The sequence below is a fragment of the Ailuropoda melanoleuca genome, chromosome 1, assembly GCF_002007445.2.
Source record: "Ailuropoda melanoleuca isolate Jingjing chromosome 1, ASM200744v2, whole genome shotgun sequence".
NCBI lineage: Eukaryota > Metazoa > Chordata > Mammalia > Carnivora > Ursidae > Ailuropoda > Ailuropoda melanoleuca.
Genome location: NC_048218.1, coordinates 89,130,496 through 89,137,390, shown reverse-complemented (window position 1 = coordinate 89,137,390; position 6,895 = coordinate 89,130,496). Strand labels below are relative to the sequence as shown.

General features: G+C 37.6%; 1 protein-coding gene across 3 annotated transcripts in view; it reads left to right on the top strand.

The window, feature by feature from the left end:
* Positions 1–1,703: 1,703 nt before the first annotated feature.
* NLGN1 (neuroligin 1) overlaps positions 1,704–6,895 on the top strand; it is a 641,185-nt gene continuing 635,993 nt past the window's right edge. For all 3 annotated transcript variants that reach the window (XM_034662726.1, XM_034662719.1, XM_034662710.1), the window contains exon 1: positions 1,704–2,329. The gene's annotated coding sequence lies outside the window, so the exon portion shown is untranslated. The remainder of the gene's footprint in view (positions 2,330–6,895) is intronic.

The window sequence follows — 6,895 nt, the reverse complement described above, 5'->3', positions numbered from 1 at the left end:
TCTCTCATGCCACCTGTTATTATCAAGTTCCCATAAATTCAGGGATATATTTCTGAGATCCCTATTCTAATCCATTGGACTAATTTTATCCCTGACCCAAAGCTACATTGCCTCAGTTACTGTCATTTTCTGTTCCGTTTTAGTAGTTCATATGGAAATTATCCATACCTTGTTCTTAATTGTATTGTATATAAAATTATGTTGATAAGTGTGACCCTTTGCCCCCACAGACACATTTTAAGATTAACTTCTCATGTTCCATGAAAAATTATAGTGGGCTTTTAATAATAATTACATTATTAATTTACAACATTGAGTCTCTCATCTAGAAACAAGTATGTTTGTTCATTTATTTTGGTTTACTCTTCAATTTTAATAGATAAATTAGCCATGAACCAAAAAAATTACTGCTCAAAGTCACGTGGTCAGTTAATAACAAAACAAGTAATAGAAGGACGGTCTCTTGACTCCTTAATAGCTCATACACGAAGAAGGCTTAATTATTTAGTTAGTTTAAGAAAGAAGATGGTGGAGTCCTTCCAGCCATTGCATCCACTCATGAAAATGAATTCAACATCTCAAATTTACTAGGTCCTTGATAATCAGGATGTAGTCAGAGGGCTTGTTAGAAATCCAGAATCTCGGGGCGCCTGGGTGGCTCAGTCGTTAAGTGTCTGCTTTCGGCTCAGAGCATGATCCCAGCGTCCTGGGATCGAGCCCCACGTCAGGCTCCATGCTCTGCTGGGAGCCTGCTTCTTCCTCTAGCCCTGCTTGTGTTCCCTTTCTCACTGGCAAACTCTCTCTCTGTCAAATAAATAAATAAAATCTTAAAAAAAAAAAAAAAAAGAAAAGAAAAGAAATCCAGAATCTCATTCCTTCTCTTGTCCTACCAAACCAGAATCCTCCTTTTAAGAAGATTCCTGGGTCTTTGGTAAGCACAGCAAAGATTGTGAAGTATTGCTTACCAAAATGGAATCTTGAAATTCATTGCATTGGCTTTTTCTTTAAAATGTCAAAAATGCTAGTAGTAATCTTGAGATGATTGAATTGCAGAGGGTTCAGATAAGCAACATTGAGAACTATATAATGACCCTTAGGTCTTGTTTTTTTTGACCACAGGCTCACAGCAGCCATCATCTGCTCTGCTGAATGAATATCAAAAGTCCAAAATGAGAAGAGATTGCCTAAAAAATATTATCCATAAACATATAACTTTTAAAAAACCCAAAATATTAAGGCTTTTTTTCCCCCTGAAAGCAGCATATCTCAGGTAGACTGAGGTTTCTTTGGGTATCTATAGTTATTCAGGAAACAAATACATTTGCTTTGAAATCACTAGCAGCTCCAAATCGGCGTTTTAGTTGCTAAATGCTGTTGGGGAAAACTGTTGGAAAAAAGATGGAATACTGGGGAGACAGAAGCACAGATTTGGTCCTTAAAGTAAAACAAAGAAGAAAGATCAGACGATGTTTTCAAGTAGTCATATACTATTCATGTCAATCTCCGTTCAACCTTTCTTTTTTTAACTACTATAGCAGCCAGATATCTACTGAGCAGAGGGGGGGAAATAGGTGGAGAGAGGGGATTTAAAAAAAAAAAAAAAAGTGAGATTCCCTGCAATATCACCTCAAGCCACTAGGGGTATCTTTGTACCATTTTTCATCCTGCACCGATTTGGAGTAGAAACCTATATTAGGGGAAAACCAGGGTCCTCGGCATTTTTTTGCGAGCAGTGCACCCAGAATTCAAAAAGATTTTTTAAAAAGAAGAAGAAAGAAAGAAGCCACAGTTCTTTCGGCCACCCGAACAGGGCTACGAAATCGCTTTACTGGACATCAGCTCCAGGGATTCATTTTTGAGGTCAATTTCCAATCGAGATAAATCTATTGGATTAGTAGGATTATCTGATTACAGCCGAAAGAAGTAACGTTGTTTGATCATTTGTATTTATTGCCTGATGGTCGGATTTACATGGAGGTGGCTTTGGGTCCCGAGAATTCTGGATCGTGGTTTCATCTGGAGAGAAAAAAGGATCAATCGACACGTTTTGGAAGTGTCCGTGGGTGAATAAAAAAAAGGGGGGGGGGCGCAAAACTGGGGTTGCGGCTGCTTAAAGAAGAAAAATAAATAAAAAGGGAAGCACCTTCAATTCTTAAACAAGAATTACCAGTGCTCAAGATTCAAAAAAAGCGTCTAGAGGCTGATAAAGACTTTGACCAATTCAGCTTGAATTTGAAGGCGAAGTGTTGTAGAAACTGTCTCCTTGAATGATTGGAAGGGGACTAGGGGAGGATGAGGGGGCTCCCTCTGTGGATTTATCTTACTGAGGGTAAGTTTGGGGGTCTTTTATTGGGAGGGGGCTGCCTGGGTTTGTGTTCCGCCGCGCGGCCGGTGCTGCGGACGCGGCGCCGGTGAAATGGGGAGAGAAAAAGGGATGTAAAGCCACCTCGCGCATCTCGGGGTGGATCGCTAGGGAGCTACCTAGATCGAGCTTAAAAACCTTATTTTGTGGCGTTGGTGGGGGAAGCCAAGCAACCCTCCGAGATCTCAACTTTGCATCGAAAATCTCTCAGCTGGGAGATCCCTCTTGGATCCAGTGCTTTCCTCCTAGTGATACTTTAAAGAGAGGTGGCAGGGATGCCTTGGAAAACCTGCATGTGCAGGGAGAGAACCCAAGTAGAAATCGCTGCTGCCTCGGCCGCGGTTTCGGCTGCTGTCTGGGCTTCTATGGGAATTTTGCTGGGGGAAGTGGCCGTTTTCGTGTTGTCTTGTTCTCCTTCCCTCCCCTTTTCCCTTCCCTCCTCCCCTTTCTGTCAGCCGAACGCTAAAGGGTTACAGGGTCACTGCATTGGATAGACACAGAAGTGGATGACTGTCCACACATGTTGGCTTGTAATTCACTTGCAAGACTTTGCATAATACAGTCCGAGATAACTTTCTTGGAGTTCTAAGAGTCCAGGAAGGCGTTGCAGCCTTTATGCCTAGGGCCCCAGCTGGCGAGGGAGCCAGGCAGCCGGCTGCATTTCTGATGCCATCCCTACCCTGGCTGCCTCACCACTCACTGGCTTATCTTTCCAACTGAGCGGTGTGCGCGCGTTCCCAGACATTTTCTTGCAGCTGAATACAAGGAATTGTTTTTTTCCTTTTTATTATCTTATTTTTTTAGCTCTCAAGAAGAGCTCATCATTATTTGCAGGAGGAAAATCAATTTCAGCAGATATAATTAAAATTAATCACTCAAATGAGTAATATTAATTGACTTAGGAAACTAAAAGTTGCTTTGGAATCCAGAAAAGCATATTATTCTGAACCAATTTTGGAACACACATAGGTTCTGAACAATAACCTGTGAAGAACTGATTCATTTAAAATACGTATATAGATATGTTAAATAGGCTAATGAATACCGCCCACCCCTTATACTTTGGACACCTCAGCATTCTAATTTTAGTTGGCTCTTCCTATTTAAGGCCAATTCGTTCAATTTTAATCCTTCAGACAGCCAAATACATTAGAATAAAATGGAGACAGATAATTGTTAAAATATAAAATAATGATTTTTTACACAATTTTATCTTTTAAAGAAAAGCATCAAATATTTTTTCAGGGGTTTCTGTTTACAGATTATGATATGAATATAGATACTTTTATGGCTTTAGCATTGAAGCCTCTCCATTATGTATGAACTCATGAAAGGCAACTCTTCAATGTCATCTGAAGCACTTATCAACCCAGTACTTCTTTCAGGAATTCCAAATACATCAGACATCCTGGTATTAAAAGGGGAGGCTTGCCAAACTTTCTTCCTGGTTTTGTGTGTGTATGTGTTTCTTAAATCTAAGTTCTGAAACAAGCACAATGCCATTCCTTTTCTTCTATTTTAAGATGAAATAGCGAAATAGAAAACTTTGTCTCCCAAGGATTCTATGGTGGAGAAGTTAAATATTTCCTATTTATGCAGATTTTGTGTAAGCTTGTCTAAAGGTGACAAAAATAGCAAAAAATAGTTTTTATAAGCCCAACTGTTAGTTTTAAGGAGGTAGCTGAGAGGCTAGATTTGCCTTTCTTTTACACAGCTCCAAGTCACGTGGTTCATGTGCAGGGTGAGCTAGAAGAATGGATGTTCTGTGTATTGGTACATTCTAGCCACTGATCTTAGCCACACAGTCCAATAGTAGTTACATCTTTTTTCAAAGTTTAAATTAATAAAAAAATTCCGNTAGAAGAATGGATGTTCTGTGTATTGGTACATTCTAGCCACTGATCTTAGCCACACAGTCCAATAGTAGTTAACATCTTTTTTCAAAGTTTAAATTAATAAAAAAAATTCCACTAGTAAATAGCACATTAAATGATGATAGTAAATAATTAATGAAGGTGAATGGGAGGTAAGCTGGAATTTTTCTTTCTGGGCTAGTAGAGAATATAACGTTGCTGTACGTAGATGGAGAATATGAAACATGAGAAAGAAGGTTTCTTTAAAAGGTAATTGGTATATTTCATAACCACTGAACTGGTGATCATGGCATTTGCCATAGTGCTAAAGCAGAAGACTCAGCTTAAAGTGCCTTTGTCATGGCTGAAAAATATTTTTCTTTGTCAGGAATCATCAATACTTTCTACTCCTTCACTTTATTCTCTTTCATCAGTGGAAAAGAAGAAGAGTTTTAACTTTGTCTTACTCTTTGCTTTCTATATAAGCAGTTCCTGCACAAACTTTGGTAACTTTGTAGGTAGTAGATCCACTTTGCAAAGTCAATAATGGTGGAAATAAAAGTAAAATTACACATCACAAAATTTTTTTTAAAACTGTAGCCAGTAAATGAGAGCAAGGTACCCAGTAATAGAAATGCTCTCTACTAATAGAGTAGATCAGTTTAAGAACTACTGAAAAACCTGAGAGTTCATTTAGAAAACTAATGACATTTTGCTCTACCTTATACAAACACGTATTTTTGGTTGTGATTATTAAAAGAAATGGTGGTCTTGAGCAGTTCTTCCAATTTTGATGAAGAATAACACAAAATGTGGTAGTTTGGGATGAAGGGATGAAAGCTCTCAATGACCCCCAGAAAATTGCAAACACAGTTCCTGACATATGTGACACGAAATAGCATTGGGTTTTCCAAAGCTTATGACTATGGAAAAACTGATGTTACTTTCACTGGAGCTTTGTTTGACAGCTGCACCTGTCCCTGTGTTCTAACTGGCCTACCATTCAGTAGAAGTTAAGATATTTCCTGCAGTTTCCTTCTATGATTTTGAGATGATTAAATACAGTTACATGCTATTCTACATTAATCGATTCTTTGAAAAAAAAATTGCTACACACTCTTAATTGAAAGTAAAATGAAAGGGCAATAGTTTTTAATGATTTGTTGAAACTTGACACATGGCATACAAAAATGCAAATTTTCCATCTCTTTTGCCCTCTTGAGATATATAAAAACAAAACAAAAGTTTCAGTTAATTTAAAATTTCAATTTTTTAATATCTCAAATTTGCAAAGTCCGGAAAACTAAAAAAAAAAAAAATAAAGTAGTGAACATTCATGATGAATCTAGTGTCCTTTTTAATACCTTTTAGAAGATAATTTAAAATATTTTGAGGTAGCTAACCTGTTAATCTTGTGGGATAGCAACATTCTCAACTGTTTCTAAGAAGAGTGATTCCTTTAATTATTTTGGCTTTGTTATTAATAGAATCACATTATTGATGTTGAATATTACTATGTTGCTAAAAAAGGATATGAATTATTTTTGCCTTTAAAATTCCGCCCCCCCCCCAAAAAATAAACCCACCTGTATGGTAGTAAACCTGTGTGAGATAGAAAGATTACCAACTCTAAGCTTAACTGAAGTCAAAGAAAACTAGTAAATCACTTCAGGCATTTGAAATTATTAGACATTAAACTTTTGGGGGATTTTATATGAATTCATTTTATAACAGTCAATATAATCTCTTCTGTGCCTATTTCCGTTGCATGTAAGAGAAATTCTAGTCAATGGCAAAAACGCTTTACTGCTGCCATTACTGCAGACTTTATAGATCAGAGATGTGTCAGCATGTTAGCTTTAGCAGTAATGCCTCTTTTGTGTGAAAGCTTATGGGCCTTGCAGGCAGTCTCTCATCTTGACACTCATAAAACATTCAAGTCCCCATATTTATTATTTAATTTTCGTCCTATATATAGCAACGGAATACTTCAATATGTGAATGTGTAGCCAAAAAATGACAGGAAAGTGCGAATGGGACTAATGAGTTTTAATAATACACATATTAGGGACTGCTAAAGGAAGTTTAATTAAGAAAAACAAGTTGAGCATGAAATTCATTTTGGAACAAAAGCAAGTTAAGTTATTGCTACAGATGTAAAATCAAAAACCACAGTGATACATCACAGGAAATAAAGTTTCCACCTGAAACTAGACCTATTTAATGCAGTTGACATCTTAGGACCTGCCTTTAAGTTGATGAACTTGGGTTTGACTCATGAAATTGAAGAATATATACTTTTTCACTTTTCTCTGGTTTCTGTAGCATTTTAGTTTGGTATTTTAACTATGTATCCAGTTGCGCTTTTCTTACATAATACTAGTTCCCTTGAGACAGGCCACACAGTAACCCTTTCATTTTCTGTAGTCTTCTTCTCTAACAGCACTCATGCCTGCACTTAGAGCTACCTGACGAAGCCCCAGCCATCCCGTTGGGTGTGCTGTGAGTGGTGCTTCAGTATGAGAACTGCTTCCTTATCGATTTACCTGCACCTGTAATTCTGTTTCATTTTTGCCGTAATTTAGAAAATCAGTAGACATATTTATTTGTTTGCTTGCTTATTTGTTTATTCGGGAGTGCCAGTGGGGAGAGGAAGGGCGGAAGTTGGGAAGCAGATAGA